Source organism: Tursiops truncatus, chromosome 4 (assembly GCF_011762595.2).
Source record: "Tursiops truncatus isolate mTurTru1 chromosome 4, mTurTru1.mat.Y, whole genome shotgun sequence".
Taxonomy (NCBI): Eukaryota; Metazoa; Chordata; class Mammalia; order Artiodactyla; family Delphinidae; genus Tursiops; species Tursiops truncatus.
In genome coordinates this window covers 32,578,640-32,597,462 of record NC_047037.1, presented here as the reverse complement: position 1 = coordinate 32,597,462, position 18,823 = coordinate 32,578,640, and the positions used below count along the sequence as shown (strand labels likewise).

At 44.4% G+C, this 18,823-nt stretch overlaps 1 pseudogene; it reads right to left on the bottom strand.

Annotated features, from left to right (window-relative positions):
- Nucleotides 1-7,091: 7,091 nt before the first annotated feature.
- Nucleotides 7,092-18,056, bottom strand: LOC109549829 (tropomyosin-like; annotated as a pseudogene).
- Nucleotides 18,057-18,823: the final 767 nt, after the last annotated feature.

Below are 18,823 nucleotides of genomic sequence, written 5' to 3'. Positions count from 1 at the left end.
TCTTCCAGATAAATTTTAGAATAAGCCTGCTAAGTTCATTTTATTTTACATTCACTTACTACTTTTTCAACATTCTTCCTTTGTATAGATCCAAGTTCCCAACTTATATTATTTTCCTTCCCTCTAGAGAACTTCCTTTAACATTTCCTGTAAAAAAAAAAAGTCTACTGGCAACAAATTCCCTCAATTTTTGTTTGTCAGAGAAAGTCTTTATTTCGCTTTCACTTATGAAGGAAATTTTGCAGGGTAAAGAATTCTAGGTTGGTGAGTATTTTTTCTCCCTACATCTTAATTTCACTCCACAGTCTTCTTGTTTGCATGTTTTGTCAGGTGAAGTCAGATGTTAATTCTTACCTTTGTTCCTCTGTAGGTAAGGTGTTTTTTCCCTCTGGCTTCTTTCAGAATTCTTTTATTTTTGATTTGCTGTAGATTGAAAATGATATGCCTAGTCTTTCTTGCCTCCTTCCTTCCTGCTCTCCTTCCCTTCCTCCCTCCCTCCCTTCCTCTCTTCCTTCCCTCCCTCCTTCCTCCCTCCCTCCCTTCCTTCCTTTATTTCCTTCTTTCTTTTTTGGCATTCATCCTGCGTGATGTTCTCTGAGCTCCTTCCTAGATCTGTGGCTTGTCTGACACTAACTTAGAAAACTTTCCAGTAATTACTGTCTCAAGCATATCTGCGTTCCTTCCTTTCTTCTCTTTCTGGTGCTCCCATTACATGTATGCTACACATTCTGTGTTGTCTCACAGACCTTGAATATTCTGCTCTTTTTTGATTGTTTGTTTTGTCTTTTAGTCTTTGTTCTATTTGCTTTTCAGTTTTGGAGGTTTGTATTGAGATATCTTCTAGCTCAGATTCTTTCCTCAGCTGTTCCTGTCTACTAATAAGCTCATCAAAGGAATTCTTCATTTCTGTCATGCTTCTGATCTCTAGCATTTCTTCCTCTGCTTACACTGCTCATCTGTTTTTTGTTTTTCTTGTTTTTTGTTTTTTGCGGTACGCGGGCCTCTCACTGTTGTGGCCTCTCCCGTTGCGGAGCACAGGCTCCGGACGCGCAGGCTCAGCGGCCATGGCTCACGGGCCCAGCCGCTCCGCGGCATGTGGGATCCTCCCAGACCGGGGCACGAACCTGTGTCGCCTGCATCGGCAGGCGGACTCTCAACCACTGCACCACCAGGGAAGCCCCTGCTCATCTGTCTTTGCATGCTGACTACTCTATCCATTAGTGCCCTTAGCACATTAATCACAGTTGTTTTAAATTTGTCATCTGATAATTCGAATATCCCTCCCACGTCCAGTTCTGATGTTTGCTGTCTTTTCAAATTGTTTTTTGCCTTTTAGTATACCTTGTAATTTTTCTCTTGAAATACCCCACTCTAGTCAGCTCTAGCCTTCCACCTGGCAGAAGGGAAATTCCCAACTCTGGCCCCCTCTAGCCATTCTGTCCCACTGGAATTCCTCCCACGTTCATTCAAAAAGTGCTCATTTGAACCTATTAGCTAATTGGGGAAGAACTGACATGTTTATAATTTCGCATCTCTGTATCCAGGAACATGTTTGACATCTCCATTAATTCAGGGTTCCTTTTTAAAAAGTTCAATAACTTCAGTAATGTTTGATAGGTTTTTATAAGTCTTGCACATTTTTTGACCTGTTTATTCCTAAGCATATTATATAGCTGTTTTTAAAGTTATTTTTTATAAAATCCTTTAAAAAAAATCAGGTAAGCTTATTGGGTATTGTTGGCTTCTTGGAATGCTAATGGTTTTAGTAAGTTATTCTTTACTAGGCCTCTTTCCTTTGTTTTTTGTTGCTTTTGCTTTTTTATTAGTTCCAATAGTTTGTCTGATAGCTTTATGAGTTTCAATTGTCAGTTGAGTCTCCTGCATTTTCTAGGTACATAATGAAATAATCTGGAAATAATTACAATTTTTGTCATCCTTCCTGCGCCTCCACCTGCCCCCCCCCCGTATTATTTCTTATTCATGTCTTACTGTCCCATGAGATTTTGACAAATAAGGCCAGGCAGAACATGCGGTCACAATCCAAATTTATGGACCACATGCGAAAAGAATCCACTGCAAATGAAAGTCAGCAAAAGCATGAACAGCTTCAAATTTCTAAGAACTTCAAGAAATGGAATTAATAGATCCAGATTATTAAAAAGGAATGTGTACAATAATTAAAGAAACAAAAGGTGCAATGAAAAACATAAGCAACTACTTAGGTAAAAGGAGATATATTTTTACAAGAATAAAAGAGAGCTTTTAGAAATGAAAAATACAGACACTGAACTTTAAAACCCAAATTCCATTAAAGAGCAGAAGAACCAGAACTGGAAAAAAAAAAAAAAAAGAATTGGTGAATCAGAAGCTAGGTTACAAAAAGCTACCCAGAATGCAGTACAGAAAGTTAAAATGAAGAAAAATATTAAAGAGAGGTTAAGAGACATGGAAGGTAGGAAGAGGCAACATTAGACTTCAAAATATTTGTTTCTCCCTCTTATTGTTAAAGATTAATTAACCCCACACTATACTCTACTCCTATATACACACTTGGCATTTCCTCCCAGACAACAGGAAGTTAATCAAATGCTTAATGTAGCAAGTACACTTGCACAAAAATATATTTTCCTTAGATCTTGGAAAATAATTTCAAGGCTGCTTCCTGGTATTCTGTGCCTAGATGAGAAAGTATATTTGTAACAAAGGTACTGTGCACTTTCTAACTTTGCTGCATAAAATTTTTTGAAAATAAATCAAGGAACCTAATTCTTGGGGCAAGAAGGAGTGAGGGAAGACATTTGTCATGAAGTCACCGTGGCAGTTCCTGATGCCTCCCTTCCATGGTAGGTCAGCCAACAGTGTCAGCTCTTCAGAATGACATTCTAAGTGATGTTTGTGCTGGCGAATTAGAGCAGGGAGTCGATGATGTCTAGGTCATGGGTCATTTCCTTAGTGGCTCACGGCCACAGGCAGCAGTCCAACCCCAGTAGGCGCCTTGTGGTCTCAGGTCTGGGTCCAGAGGTCAGGGTTGTTGGGCTGAAGTTGTTATCACTACTAGAAAAGCAACTCCAGGAACTCTAGCTGGATCGTGTACATGCTTAAATACAGGTTGAGTGAATGCATAAACATATGAGCCAGCACTATGCTATGCTGTGGGAAAGGCACCCCATCAGTTGGTCTCATGTAAAAACTTCCTACACACGGACATCTCACCCTGTAGATCAGCATTAAGGATTAAGTCCATCCTTCTCTCTCTTTTTTTTCAGGAGTGTGTGTCTTAGAAAACAACCTTGTCTCTGGCATACCTTTCTCCAGGGTTTTTGAATACATTTAGATTTTTTTCCTGCCATTAGGAACTCTTGGAATAATGAATTCCATATGTGTATATTTCTCAGTGGGAAGTGGGATGATTACCTTTATTTGGTCAGTAAAATTACTCTTTGCTCCAAGAAATCATTATATTTCATAAGTCCTAAGTGCTGGAAGAAGTTGCAGAGGAGAAGTTGGACTGGTCCTTCATTGCTTAGGGAGCTTACAATGTTAACAGACTCCAAAATACACGTCTTTGATGTTCACGTGAAGCTAGGTATCCATACTTGTTGAAGGAAAACATTTCTCATACCAGTTTTTCAGAATGCTTGAGTGATTTTCAAAAAAGGAAAAAGAAGGTAACTCTGGTAACCAGGGTAGCACTGGGAAGAAAATGGGAACAGGAGACCCAAACAAGTTGTTATTGCCAAACACTGGGGGAGGGAGCAGAGGGCATAGGAGAGGTTGGCCTACAGGCAAGACTCTCAGGAGGATGGGGGGCTGGAGAGAGCTTGTCAGAGAGACCCAAAATTCTGCTCCTGGATGACTCAGTAAGAACCACAGCAGAAGGAGTGAAGGTAGCTCCCTGGGGAGGCCACTGAAAATGGAGAGGATGAGTTTTGTGTTGTCTGTGTTGGGTTTGAGGTAGCTGTGTGACATCCAGGTGGGGATGTCCAGGAAGAGATATTCAAAAAGGCCTGGACCAGAGCCCCAGGTGTGGAGGTGCTGGGCACAGAGCAGGAATCTGAGCATAGATGGAACACCTTAGGGACATGATGGAGAACGAAGACTGGGGTAGGAGCCTCAGGAAGCCCTCACGTTTGGGGGGATAGGGGAGAAAGAAGTCTGTGTAGAAGGTAAGAGGAAGAAAAAACCCAGGAGAGAAGCACTGAGGGAAGAGAGGGTCTCAAGCAGGGCGATGTGGTTGGTAGGGCCAGGAGGAGGAGGACTGGGGACACTGAATCTGGTCGCCTTGGGAGTCTTGGGACCTGCAGAGGAAGGCATCCCAGAGAGTAAGGACACTAGTCCCAGGTCAGGGTGCTGACACCCAAGGAAGCCAAGAGATGCCCCAGGGGTGCTTGAGCCCTCCTCTTCCAGGCAGTGCGATGGTACCAGGCAGGGGATACTGAATGGAGAGTGGAGGGAAGTCCTGGATTGAGGAGGGACCACCAGAGACAGGAAAATCACAGGGAATGAAGACCACCCTGGGAGGGGATCCAGGGTGGGAGGGGACATTAGTGTTGGCAAGAGGGAGAGATGAGAAAGGTCTTTTGAGAGAGGGGAGGGGTGTCCCAGGAACACGAGATGGACTTTTTCGAGAAAGAAAGGGGAGCCACTGACTGGGGCCGAGTCAGGGAGGGGGTAGGGGAGGGAGGGGCCAGCATGGGGGAGAGGGCTAAGGTGAGGACGAGGGGGACAGGAAGGGCCAGAGTGAGGGACAGGACAGTGAGGACAGTCTGTGGGATACCAGCTGGACAGACCACAGCACAAAGTGACTCGCGACAAAGAACAGCTGGGTTTCTGAGAGGGCCCCTGGCCTGGGCTGCAGCTCAGCAAAGGAGCCCGAGGTCTTGCTGGGGCCAGCCTTCCTTCTTCCTGAGCCCCAGGGACCTCGAGGCCTCCAGGTGACCACCCAGACAGTGGTGGCTTCTTTTCTGGGAACACTCCCCAGCCCAAGAAGTCCTCTGTCTAGTATAACCACCCTGGCCTTGCTCTGTTTCCTGTGGTTTCCTCCCTTCACCCGCAGCTTCCAGGGGAGGGAGGTGATACTTCCTGTGCAATTCCTTCTGGAATTCCTGCCCAGGCTTCTGAGGTCTGCAGCTGTTCTGGAGAATCTGTACAGCTGTGCCACACTCATCCACTGTGATGGTCCAGACGGGCCTTTGGTCAGGAGGGTCCCCCGTCACAGGATGGCTCAGGCAGCTGTGAGGAGAGTGGCCTGGAGTCGGGAGGCTGGAGGGTAGCTTGGTTAGGAAGGGCTTGAGGTGTCCGGGCAGGAGCGAAGGAGGCCTGGACCAGAGTGCTGGTGACGCGGTGAAGAGAAGTGGAGGTGCAGGGATGCGTTTTAGAAGTAGGGGATTGAGCAAGGGGCTGAGAGAAAGAGGGGAACTAAGGCTGGTCTCTCAGACCAAGGGACACTGAACACTGTCACCTGAATAGCAGACTTCCCAGTAAGCCATGTACTCAGTGAGCGTGTGATGGCCCAGAGGGTTTTCTCCAAGCCTGGGAAATCTCTGCAAAGACAGCAGGTGTCTGTTTTCCTGAGACGGGGCAGAGGGTGGGTAGGGCCTCCGGATGGGAGCGTGAGAGGGGCCGCTTCTCCTGCCCAGCCTCTGCAGGGACTTCCCCGAAAGGTTCAGGGTCAAACCTGAAGCTCCTGGGGGAGGTCCAGCCTCGTGGGACTACCTCAGGCCTGACCCCCCAACTTCTCCCCAGCTCCTGCCCTGGGTGCAACCACGGTAGTGTGGGCCAGGAGGCCAGGCCAGACTGCTCTCACCATCCTGAGAAGTCCCCCTTGACCTAATGTGATGCAGCTTTCCACAAGATGGGCATTTTTGGTTTTTATCTCTGGGAAATGGAGTATTTGTTTTCCAACAAACAAATTCTTGGATAGAAAGAACTGGATTTGCAAAGAAAAGTTTTAATAAAAATGGGGGGAGCAAGGGGAGAAGGGCAGCCAGACGGCTTCCAGCTGATGCCACAAACGATTTCCTTACCGTCAGGTTGAGGCTCAGCCTCAGGGTGTGTGCAAAGCTGCAGTCATACCCGGGGACCAAAGTGGTCTGAGCCACTGGGTTTGGGGGGGCCGGGGGGGGTGGGGAGCAGAAGTTCACAGACACAGGCTCTCCTCACACCAATTAGAAAACCAAACTCCAGGACGGAAGTGATGGCCACTCAGATGAACAAGGGCCGCGCGTGTGCACGTAATCCACACACAAACCTAGCAGCATTCTGATCCCACAGACAGTGGCTCGAGCCGCTCCCCCTTAGAACGGGGGCCACTGCCCCTCCAGGGGCCACCCCACGTCTCTCGAGATGCCCTCTCCAAGTGTTTAGGCTTCGCAGGTTTTTACCAGGCCCTCGAGGAAGGCTCTCTGGGGCTGGAACCCTGGGGGTGCCCACAGTTTCAGAGCCTTTCCTCCCATACTCATTGTACCATAAGTGGCTGGTTACACACCCTAAGCCCCCTCTTCTGTCCTCCTCTGCTACCCCCACTAGACTGTGAGAACAGGGTGGCTTCCTAGCCTTCTCCATTCCCAGGGCCTGGCAGAGCTTCTCAGTGTTCTAGTTGAATAAACAGACCAACGACCAAATACTCAACCAGCTGATCGAATCCCTTTGGTACAACATAAATTTATTCCTGAGTGGTGAGGACAAACAGCCAAATTGTATCTCCCTAAAAACCCCTCCTATACGCCAGGCCTGGCAGGAAGATAAAGCCATGATGGGGTGCCTCGTGCCCACACGTCACAGCCACAGCACTGAATGCAGCATGGGAAGCAGCTGGGCAAGCTCTAGATCTGCTCATTCTGCTTTCCTGCACATGACTGATCCGCTGATGGTAGGTAATACACAGGTTAGCTATGCTCTGGTATGAAAGGATGAGATGAGCTGGGCCAGTGAGATGGCCTGTCTCAGAAATTTGATATGAATATAAGCAAAGAAACGGCCGGTTAGTTGCAGATACGTAGTGTGTACATAGAGGATTAGGAAGGCCAAACTGGCCGTATGTAAGTTTCAGTTACAAACTATAAATAAGCAGAGGAAGACGCTAGCTGGTACCCAGAGAGAAGCCAAGAGGAGGCTTTATAAGGCTAGGGATCAAGGACGGCCTCTCGGACAAGGGAAACAAAAGCACAAATAAACAAATGGAACTACATCAAACTAAAAAGCTTTTGCACAGCAAAGGAAACTATTAACAAAACAAAAAGGCAGCCTATAAATGGGAGAGGATATTTGTAAACCATATATATGATAAGGGGTTAATATCCCAAATATATAAATAACTCATACAAGTCAACATCAAAAAAAATGACCCAATTACAAAATGGGCAGAGGACCTGAATAGAGTTGACATTTTCCAAAGGCATATAGATGGCCAACGTACACATGAAAAGATGTTCAACATCACTAATCATCAGGGAAATGTAAATCAAAACCACAATGAGATATCACCACACACCTGTCAGAATGGCTATTATAAAGACCACAAATAAGTTTTGGCAAGGATGTGGAGAAAAGGGAAACTGTCATGCACTATTGGTGGGAATGTAAATTGGTGTAGCAGTCACTATGTAAAAGAGTATGAAGTTTCCTCAAAAAAATTAAAAATAGAACTACCATCCAAACCAGCAATTCCACTTCTGGTATTTTTCCAAAGAAAAGGAAAACACTAATCTGAAAACATATACGCATCCCTATGTTCACTGCAGCATTATTCACAATAGCCACAATATGGAAACAATTGAAATGTCCATCCATAGATGGACAGATAAAGAAGATGTGGTGTACACACACACACACACACACACACACACACACACATGAATATTACTCAGCCATAAAAAAGAATGAAATCTTGCCATTTGCAACAATATAGATTATATTAAGTGAAATAATTCAAAGATAAATGCTGTATAATTTCACTTATATGTGGAATCTAAAAAACAAAAGAACAAACAAAACAGGAACAGACTACAGAGAACAAACAGGTGGTTGCCAGAAGGGAGGGGGAGGGGGGATAGTGGAAAAAAAAAGGTAACTATGTGAGGTGATGAATGCTAATTAGCTTAACTGTAGTGATCATTTCAAAATGTATATTTATATGAAACCATCACGTTGTACACCTTAAATATATACAACTTTTGTCAATTACACCTCAATAAAGCTGCAAAAAGAGTTTAAAAATTAAATTTTAAAAGGACAGTCTCTTGGGAGAGACGACATGCATGGTGGTTTCTGCAGGTGCGGGGTTACCTGGATGGATGGGAAGTGGGGGTATGGTGCAGCATTTACAGGAAGGGAGATTACGTGTGAAGGCACAAAAGGGATGTGTGTCTAAGAACCACTGGCTTCGTGACTGAGTAGAGAGCAAGGGAGGGGAAGAAGGTGTGTGCGAGGGGGACAGCAGGGCCAGATGGTGGAGGGAACTGTGTGCTACGGTGGCAAGTCTGGCCCCTGCAGGGAACGTTGAATACGCTCCAGGAAGACCTCACCTCTGGACACCTCCGTCTCACCGTGTCGCCCTCCCAAACCCACGGCTCCACCATCTCCCAGGACTAGGCCACCTCTAGACCCAACGCCAGATCACACTCTACTCACAAACTACTGACCCCTTTCATCTCACATCTATGCTGCAACCTCTTAGACACAAGGCTCCAGGCCTTCAATATTCTGGTCTAACTACCTTGCCCAGCTGGAGCTCACAGCTGACCATCTGAACTACATCTTACCAACACCCTAAACTCTCTTGCACTGCTGTCCTCACACCTGTCCAGAAAACCCACAATCCTCCATCAACCCCCCAGTCAGACTTCTCTCCTGTGGTGGGCTCCTAGCTGGGCCCCAGATCTATTCTCCTCTTCTTCCACAACACTAGAGTTTTAGTTGGTGACATGGCTGCCCAGCTAGACCCATTTCCCAGACTTCTTTGCAGCCGGGTGGGTGCCTAAGTTCCCACCAATGGAATGTGAGCAGAAGTGATGTGTACAACTTCCCTCTCTCTTACCTAAGAGGAAATTATTTGCTTTCCACTTCTGCTCCTACTGCCTTTCAGGAGCTGGAACACTGATATGTAGAGCCCAGCTCTGGCCATGCAGCCACAGTCTGTGGATGGTGGAACAAGATGGAAGGGCCCGAGGACCCTGAGCGGTCCTGAAAAATGAGGCACTCCACCCTCCTCCCTTTGCACTGTAACATGAGAGAGAAATAAACATTTATCATATTTAACCCACTCCTTGTTACAGCAGATTCTACTACTGTCAAATGTGTGGAGAAAAATGCCGTAACCCATCAGGGCAGTCCCGTCTCCAGGCCTCAGCTGAGGTCCACTTGCACTTGATCCTAATCAGCTCCCTTGCAAATTTCCCCTAGTCAAAGCTTCCAACTCTCATGTTTATCAGGCCCCCATCCAACCTCTCACTCTCAACAATCCTGTCTTATGGCACAACAAATGTGGAGACCACCAAGCAGGGTCTCCCACCATGTTCTACACACCACTGTGGTCCTCTCCCCTTAACTCAATGGTTGGTGTCCTTTTCTCTGTGCTCTGATTAGACTCCTTGGATTAAATTCACAGCTCCACTACATACTACCTGTGCAACCCACCTCAGCTTTCCTTTCCTCAACTGCAAAATGGAGGTGACAATACTACTTAACAGGATTGTGAGGACTAAATGAGATAATGCATGAAAAGCAACTAGCACAATGCCTGACACATAGTCAGCAATGGGCACCTGCCACTAACATCACTGAAACAAATGTGACCACATCACTACCTGATGGAGGCCTTCCACTGAATCTCCGTCACCTACAGAACATAGTCTAAACCTCTCAGTATGTTAGGCCCTTCGTGACACATCTGCCGTTTACCCCTGGCATGTTCTCTCTTGCTACTCTCTGCCTTGAACACTATGTTCTAATACCAAACTGCCCACAGATCTAAAAAACAAAACAAAAACCCATTCACTGATTAGACAGATATATATTAAAGTGCCCACTTTTGGAGCATTAGTGACTACTCCAATAAATTAATTCCCCTTCCTGGAAAAAACCACCCACCTCCCTAAAAATCATCATGAGAAAAAGCCTATTTTTCATCCTGTGTCTGCGAAGTGATACTGAATTCAGTTTCCTAAAACAAAAGTTAGGTTACCCTTCTTTCAGCTTTAAAATGCGATGCTATGCTAAGATGGTTATGGGGAAAAAAGCAATCTTTATATCTACTTTTAAATCTTATTGTTTAATGCACGTGAAATGTTGTATCCCATGGAAAGGGAAGGAGGTTCCTTTCAGAGGGACATTTGACACATGAGCCAGATGGTGAGGCTGGCAACAGGATGTTGAAGAGTAGGAAGACGGCCAAGGTGGCCAGCAAGGACAGTGGAGATGGGGGCAGGCCCTCAGGGCAGAGCCAGTCCCAGATTTTCACAAAGTGCGTAGCACCTGGCTGCAGTCTCCTGTCTCTTCCTCTTCCTGCCTTCCCAGAACAGGCAAGAAGGACCCTAGGGAGTACTTTCCACGAGACAAGAGTCTGCTTAGCTGACCAAGAATGCCTGTCAGGTCAAATAAAGCTGCCCTCCTTTCAGTCAGGTCACGTGTGGGTCTTTCTAAGGGGAAAAAAAGAGCAAAGGCCAGAGGGACGCTGCCTAGAGATCCCAACACAAAACTTAAACACAGGTTTATCAGGACATTGCACTTCCTGACGAAGAGATTACGGTCAAGTCAAACCCATTCTGGCCTGAGCGAGTCAGAGTTAGAGGAACTTCATTCAGAATATGAACTCTAGTACTTTTCTGGGGCCAGGGCCTATGACCAATTCCTCCTCAAGTCTACCAGAGTGTCCAGAATGTCCTGTTCTCTGAGTTATGGAGACAACATCTAGGTGTTCCTTAGATATATAGTAAGTAATGCTATCACCAAATAGTTCCAATTCAAAATTAACAAACCTTACATGAATGCAAAGAGTCTTTAAAAAGGCATATAAAATATAGTCCAGTAGATTCATGTGATATTTCATTAAATGCATAAACAAATGTTTAAGATCTTTTAATAAGAATATTTATGGAGACAGATAGCTAATCTCTAGCTTACTTCCAAAGGCCCTAGGTAGTCAGACCATGAAGCTAGAGGAAAGGCACCTGGTGGGAGATACCGCAGGCCAAACACCGAGAACAAAAATATCCCTGCAAGGCCAAATCTATAAAGTGGTGGCAGAATTATGGACTCGTGGAAAACAGTAGGGCCGAGGCCAAAGTACCAGCGATCAGGATGGAATAGTAGGGTTTTCTGGACATAGAGGCTAAAATGTTACCTAGTAATCCCTACCAGGATTTCTCCTCAAATAATGGCAGTACTTACCAACCTGAAAACTAGCTGACTGGGCACTCTCTACATTGGCAAAGACTTCATAACCACTGCACTTCCTCTCATACTGACAATACTCTGAAGCAGTGATATACTGCTAAAGGAGGCCAGATACCAGTCCCTTACCCCATTTCTGCACAGGGGCAGACATTGCTAGTTGCCCACCAACAGCCATCCCTATTTTCCTACCAATGGAAGCCAAATTTTGTTCAAGGTAAGAATGTGCTCAACTAAAAAGTTTCCTCAAATGTGCACAAACTGATGAATGAATAGTGTATATATATATATATCCATTACAATGGAAAATTTGGCAATAAAAAGGAATGAAACCCTGATACATGCTACAATATGAATGAACCTCAAAAATGTTACGCTAAGTGAAAGCAGCTAGACATAAAAAGTCACATATTGTATGATACCATTTACATGAAAGGTCTAGGATAGGCAAATCTAGAGAGACAGAAAATGGATTTGTGGTTGCCGAGGGCAGGGGTGGGGATGGAATTAGGAGTGACTGCTAATGGGCATGGGGTTGCTTTCTTTTTGTGTTGGTAAAAATGAATTCAATCGTGGTGATGATTGCACAACTCTATGAATATACTGAAAATCAGAGCTGTACACTTTAAATGGGTGACACGTGAATCAAATCTCAATAAAGCTGTTTAAAAAAATCCAACAAAACCAATTTCCCAAGATGCTGGACTGCTTGGGGTACCCATGTGCTACAGTTCTGTCCAGTAAGGTGTTGGTGGAAGTATACTATGAGAAAGTTGTCTCCTCAAAAAAGACTCAAGTAACTCGTGTCTTTTGCCTTTCATCTTTTTCTCATCTTCTTGCCTACTAAAAGTCTAGGCCCTGGGGGTCCCCTTAGAACAAAAACATGTTAAAGATGACAGGGCAGCAAAAATGGAGGTAGCGGGTAATGGATGATATCCTGGGATCACAGCACGAGCCCTGGTTTGTCTCTCTCTGGAATTGTTATGCAAGAGAAATAAACCTGTATTTCATTAAGTGATTATAGTGGTATTTCTATCACTTGCAGCCAAAGGCTATCCCTAATGATGCACGCCTATCTAACATCAGCCTGGGCTGATTCTTGGAGCCAAGAAGGAAAAGGAAAAAAAAAGTAGACTCAGAAAGACACAAAAAGTTGATTCCAAATGTAACATTCAGACACCATGGAGTCAGCGTCAATTTTTTTGTTTAAAGGGTAAATAGTTATTTTATTTTCAAACTATATATGTTTTTCCCAATTTTTGTATACCGCCAAGGGAGTGCTTACCCCTCTCTAAAAACAAATCGCTAAAAAATGCTTTAGTTTTAAAACACTGATGAACCAAATACGAGCAAATGCATATTATTATTATTATTGGAGGGCCTGGTTCTTTATTTCAAAAAGACATTTATCAATGTTCAGTATCAAAACAGTTACACTATTGGTTTTTCTTTCTCCCAGTCGGCCCCCAAAGAGACGACACCAAAGGAGAGTACATTTAAAGCCAATTTTGCTGAAGGATGCACACCTAACTGACCTCACCGAAACCTCACCAAAAAGGGGGGAATCGGGTAGGGAAAGAAACTTTAAAAGACCAGCACACTGCCAGCCCCAAAGAAGCAAAGTTTCAAAATAATATAAAATTTAAAAACACTTGTACATAAGCTATTCAAGATTTCTCCAGCACTGACACAATGTACAATGAGATGGCACTTTTAGAGACAGCAGCTTCAGACCCAGAAAAGGGTGATGAGTTTCATATGGCTAAATCAGCGGTAAAACATAATTTTCTTTCCTTTCTTTCAAGGAGGCGGGAGAGCAAATAAGTGGTCACCTCAAAATAAGGGGCACATGATCCATTCTGTGGGTGGTGGGGAAAGGGGTAGAGCTGGGACAAGGATTTCGTCTCAGAGGTCTCACCATCTTAATTTCGTTTGGTCACTTCTGATGGAAAAAAAAAAAAAAGTTGCCCCAAAATACTGTAAAGCTGAAAATCTGAACAGTGGTTTTTTTTTGTTTTTGTTTTGTTTTGGCTAACTCATTCTGCAATCACCTTTCTGGTTTGGCGGGGACTTTTTGCAGAGCAATGAGGCTTCCCAAAATGGAGTCCTTCTCTGGGCTGTTTGGCTCTCAGGAAGGCAGGCCCATACCTTTTTCCCTCCTCTATGGAGAGGGCGATATGTATTAAGCTGAAAAGTTACCTTCCAAAAGTGAGAAAGGGATTAGACTGCTGCTTCAGAACTATGGAAGTATCTGGAATGTTTTACAAATGGCTGCTACACCAACAACAAAAAAGATAATTACAAAATGCATACATCACAGCATGCTTTTGAAGACACTTAGCATTGTGCTCCATTCCCTTAAACGTTGTTCCCAAAGGTGCTCAGCCTCTAGCCCAAATGGAATCTCTGGGGAGAGGCAGAGACAGTTTGGCGAAAAGGACACAGGGGTGGGGGTGGGAGACGTGGCAAAAGGAGAAAGCAGCTTTCTAGTTAAAGCTCAGCCCTCAGCTTAAAGGTCAGCTTCAGGCAGGCTGGCCTCAGCGGTCGGGGTCAGAGGGAGGGGCAGCGCAGGGCGGGACTAGGGCGCTCTACATCTCATCCAGGTCAAGCAGAGTCTGGTCCAGCATCCTTTGTGTACAGAGGTGCTCCTCTTTGGTGCATATCAGTTCATCTTCCAAATCACCGTCTTTTCCAGCTTGGTTACCGATCTCTCAGCACACTCAGCACGGGTCTCTGCCTCCTTGAGTTTATCAGTAAGAATCTTTCTCTCTTCCTCATATGTCTTCTTTTTGAGAGTACTTTTCTTCAGCAGCACTCAGACACTTCAGCTTCTGGTCCATCAGTCTGACCTGCTCATCCGTCTCTCAGCAACCGGACTCTGCCAGCTCAGCTCGCTCCTCTGTGACTTCCAAGTCTCCCTCAATAATCACCAACCTAAGAGCCACCTCTTCATACTCTTCTGCAATGTGCTTAGCTTCTTTGAATTGGATTTCCTGGAGCTCCATTTTTATTTCCTCTTTTAAGCCTCGGTTTTCAGTAACCTTCATGTCTCTCTCGCTGTCATCAGCAGCTTTCTCGGCTTCCTCCAGCATTTTCAGGGCAGCGGCCAGGCGCTCTTGAGCGCAGTCCAGCTCTTCAACCAGCTGGACCCTATGGTTCAAGGAGGCCGCCTCAGCCTGTTCCCGGGCCGCCTTTCTCCTACACTTCCGCAGGGGGCGCTCAGACCTCTCCCCCGCGTCCCTGGCCTGCTTGCTGCAGAAGCGGGGTCTTGCGCTTCACCACCTCGGTGGTGGTGATCCCAGCCATGGTGCCGCCCGGCCCCTGCTCGCCTTCGGGTTCCTGCCTCCTCTGCCCGGAGCTGCGGTCGCTTCTCCGCCAATGGCATATTATTATTTGCTCAAAGAGGAATCCTTTAAACTATAATCGATTCCCCATTTTTTTTTTTTAAATACGTTTCTAACATCTGTTCTTTGAAGGGTTAGAAGACATCTCCCATTAAACCCTTTAGGCCTGGTCAGCCTTAATCCTTAAAGAACAGCACTCTGAGAGAGAAAACAAAGGCCCAGAGTTTCAGTTTACTTATATATAAAATGTATGTTCTCAGTACACTTATGCATGATGTTCATGTGTCCCAGAGGATTAAGTTCAATGTTATTCTGAACTATTAAGGGCATAAATGAACGTAGAAACAAAAATTATTAACAAGCAACTGTTTATGTTTTTCTTTTCTAGCCCCATAAATTATATCACCTCCTTTTTATCGTATGGGTGGGGGTGCAGGGCATGGGAGAGTAACACCTGGAAAAGAATCTTCCACTCAAGTCAATGAATTACTTCATTTGAGATGATTATTTCATGTACAACTCCAAATAAAGTTGACCTTATAGAAGTATGAAACAGAATTTGCAATCAGGCTAATTGTTTCTGCGACCAAAGAAAGAAGGGAAAATGAAGTATCAATGAAAAGGTGGCTGGGGGTGGGGCTGGGGGTTGCTTAAGCCAGCAATGGGGTGGGATATGGTCTTCCCTACCAATCTGTCTCCTTTTATTTCATGCTTTATTGGTTTATATTACATAAAACTTAAACTCTTTAAATTTGAATATAAATACCACATTATAATAGAACACAGTACTTTAAATGAGATGTTTTACAGAGTTACCATTTTTTTTAAAGCCTAACTGCTCTCATGTGCAAATTTAGGTGTTTTTACTTACCAATTCACTAAATATTCAGCCCTAAAATATGTCAAGCACTAAGTAGGCAGTGGAGATTCAACCTGAGTGAAACACAAGTTCCTATCCTCAAGAAATATAAACAGCCAAGTGGTAAAAATAAGCCCCCATCTTAGCTTTGCCAGAATGTAAACCCAGGGAACAAGGCTGAAAAGCAACTATGGCAGAGCCTGGAGGAGCGGGGTGAGGTGTCAGGGGAGTCTCTTGGGCACTGGGCAGTCTGGAGTAGAGTGTGGCACAGGCATAGGAAAGGACACATGAAATAGCACCACGCTCAGGCAGGAAAGTGGTAAGCTGGTGAAGCAGGAGGGGACACAGCAGAGATGAGTGGAGGCTGTGTACACCTAGGTGCTCTGAACTCCACTCTGCAGGCTCTGGTAAGGGGCTGAACGCTTCTGAGCAGGGACAGCTCAGTTTTAGGAAGCATTACTCTGGCAGAGGCTGGTTGGGTGGGATACAGACCAAGGCCAGTCCAGCAGTTTCAGGGCAAGAGGCCAAAAGATGATGATGGTAAGCAAGACCATGGCAGGTCTCAGGTCCTAAGGAAGCAACCTCAAAAAAGGCAGGTTTTCATATAATGGAAACGTTTAAAGTTCTGTGTACCACCTCTCTTCACCCTCGCATTTTCCCCCAATAAAAACATAACCTTTACCAAAACGAGAGGCTGGTGGCTAGAGCGGAGAGGCTTTCATGCTTGCAGATCAAATGACAAGAACGAAGAGTATTCCACACCCAAAGGGATTTTTCTCCCTCTGCTCGCTCATTCCCATCACCAGTGAAACATTTCCTGGAAAACAAACATGTCCCGTGCCTGCCCCCACAACCCCCCACCCCAATACTTCTTTGATCTCCTCTAGTTCTGTTCCATTTCCCTTCACAGCAAAACTTCAAGTAGGGTCTCTACTGTCCCACCTAGTATTTACACTTCCACTTGCTCCAATCCCTACTGCTTCTGTCAATAATTGCATAATGCCAAATCCCATACAGGCTTCTTCTTCCACTTTGAAATGCTTTCTTTCCTTTTTTCCTGTTTTTTTGTTGTTGCTTTTTCCAACTGTAGTGGTTTCTTCTCTTTTTCTGTTATTTATTCTTCCTTCACTAGATCATTAAAAGTTGGAGTTACCAGGACCCCGTCCCAAGACCTCCTCTCCATCTACACTGGCTCCCGAAGCAAGTTCATCCAATATCATGGCTTTAAATATGGTCTGTATGTTACACTCCTACATTTATATGTTCAATGAGACCTCCTCCCTGAGCTGCAGGTTCTCATCTATCTACTCAAAATCTCCACTTAGATGACCAATTGGCATCTCGAACATGGCTTACAACAAATTACTAATTCCCCTGCTAAAGCAAAATCCTGTTCCTCCTAGTTTTTTTTTTTTCCATCTCAGTATATAGTTTGGCCATACAGCCAGACTATATGTTCAAGCTCCAAACCAACTAGTTATTCCTGATCACTCTCTTTCCTTCTCCACCCCACCCTCCAACATCCAATGGATCCAGGTCCAATCTGCCCCTCCCAATCTCCTGCACTACTCTAATTAGTCCAAAACCACTATCTTTGCTCTCCTAAACTATGCAACAGTTTCTTATAGTCTCATTGCCTCCACCCTTGCCTCCCTACAGTCTAATCTTCACAAAAACGTTGGCATAATCTGTAAACTGCAAATCAGATCACGTCACTCCCTTATTTAAAAACTCCTTGACAGCCGCATAGCACAAGGAGATCAGCTCGGTGCTTTGTGTCCACCTAGAGGGGTGGGATAGGGAGGGTGGGAGGGAGACACAAGAGGGAGGAGATATGGGGATATATGTATATGTATAACTGATTCTAACACACCATTGTAACTAAGAAACTAACCATTGTAACTAAGAAACTAATACACCATTGTAAAGCAATTATACTCCAATAAAGATGTTAAAAAATAAAATTAAATTAAAAAAATTTTTAAAACTCCTTGAATGAAATCCCACTGTACTTAGAATATAAATGTGTCCCATGGCTTACAACCACCCCCAACCCTGCTCCAATGTCTGTTCCTACATCTCCCAGAGCTCTTCCCTAACTACATTCTAGCCACATTGGCCTCTGTTCTCTTCTTCCAGTGGCAGCAGCTGGAGGATGAACAGGAAGGGCTGACACTGGAGGCCAGCTCATTCCTGCTTTAATGCTTCTGCAATTATGTCCCTTCTGCCTGGATTTTCTCATAGGTGGCTTTTTGTTACTCAGATCTCAGCTCAAATGCCACCTGCTCAGAGAAGCCTGACTAAAGACATGTAAAGTTATTCTCTGATACCACTCTGTACTTTTTTTTTATAGCACTTACCAAAATCTTACTTATGTTCATTATCTGCTTCTTCTAACCAGAATGTGAGACCTAGAAAGGGAGGAACATCATGTCTTGTTCCCTGCATACCTTGAAGGCCAGATATACAGTTGGCGCTCAATAAATACATAATGAATGAATAACCCAATCCTCCTTACTTCTATAAATAAAATTTTCTTACAATGGGGGTGTTACGAGAAAGGAGAGAATATAATAGAGCTCTTGGTCACTAGGGCCAGCTTATACCACATCAGTGCTTTGCTAATTTGCTTCTTTACTATAAAAATTACATTTTCTACAAAATCTATTCAGTAATATTCACAAACCACTGGAAAAAGCCCAGCCATGGAAATCTCGTAACTGCTCTTTTCACTGAAGTCAGTGACTCCAAGTAGTTCTGCAAGAAAAATCTATTTAAAGTCTTAAACCACCTCTAAAACAAATATACATACATAAAATAAAACAGCTTACAAACAGAGATATGGTTAAAGGCACCACACATCCAAGCAAACTGAGAGCACCTCTTACTACATGGTAATTTGGGACAGAAGTCAATGACAGCACTTTTTTCTTTGAACCGATCTTGTGCACAGAACTGTGATATATAAAAAATGCACTAACCTGAACATATTAAAAAAATGCACTGAATGTTGGAAGGGATGCTAGAGCGGAACCACTCACTTCATGTGCATAATAATACATAATAAACGCTATAAATAAATATTTGTTGACTGAATGCCTTCTAAGATTGCAGGTTGTCAACCAAAACTTCTCTAACTTACAAAGTTCAAAGAGCTTTGAAAAAGCTGGCCCCTTAGGGGGCTGAGTATTTCATAAAACCAAAGAACCAGTGTTAATAAATGGCATAC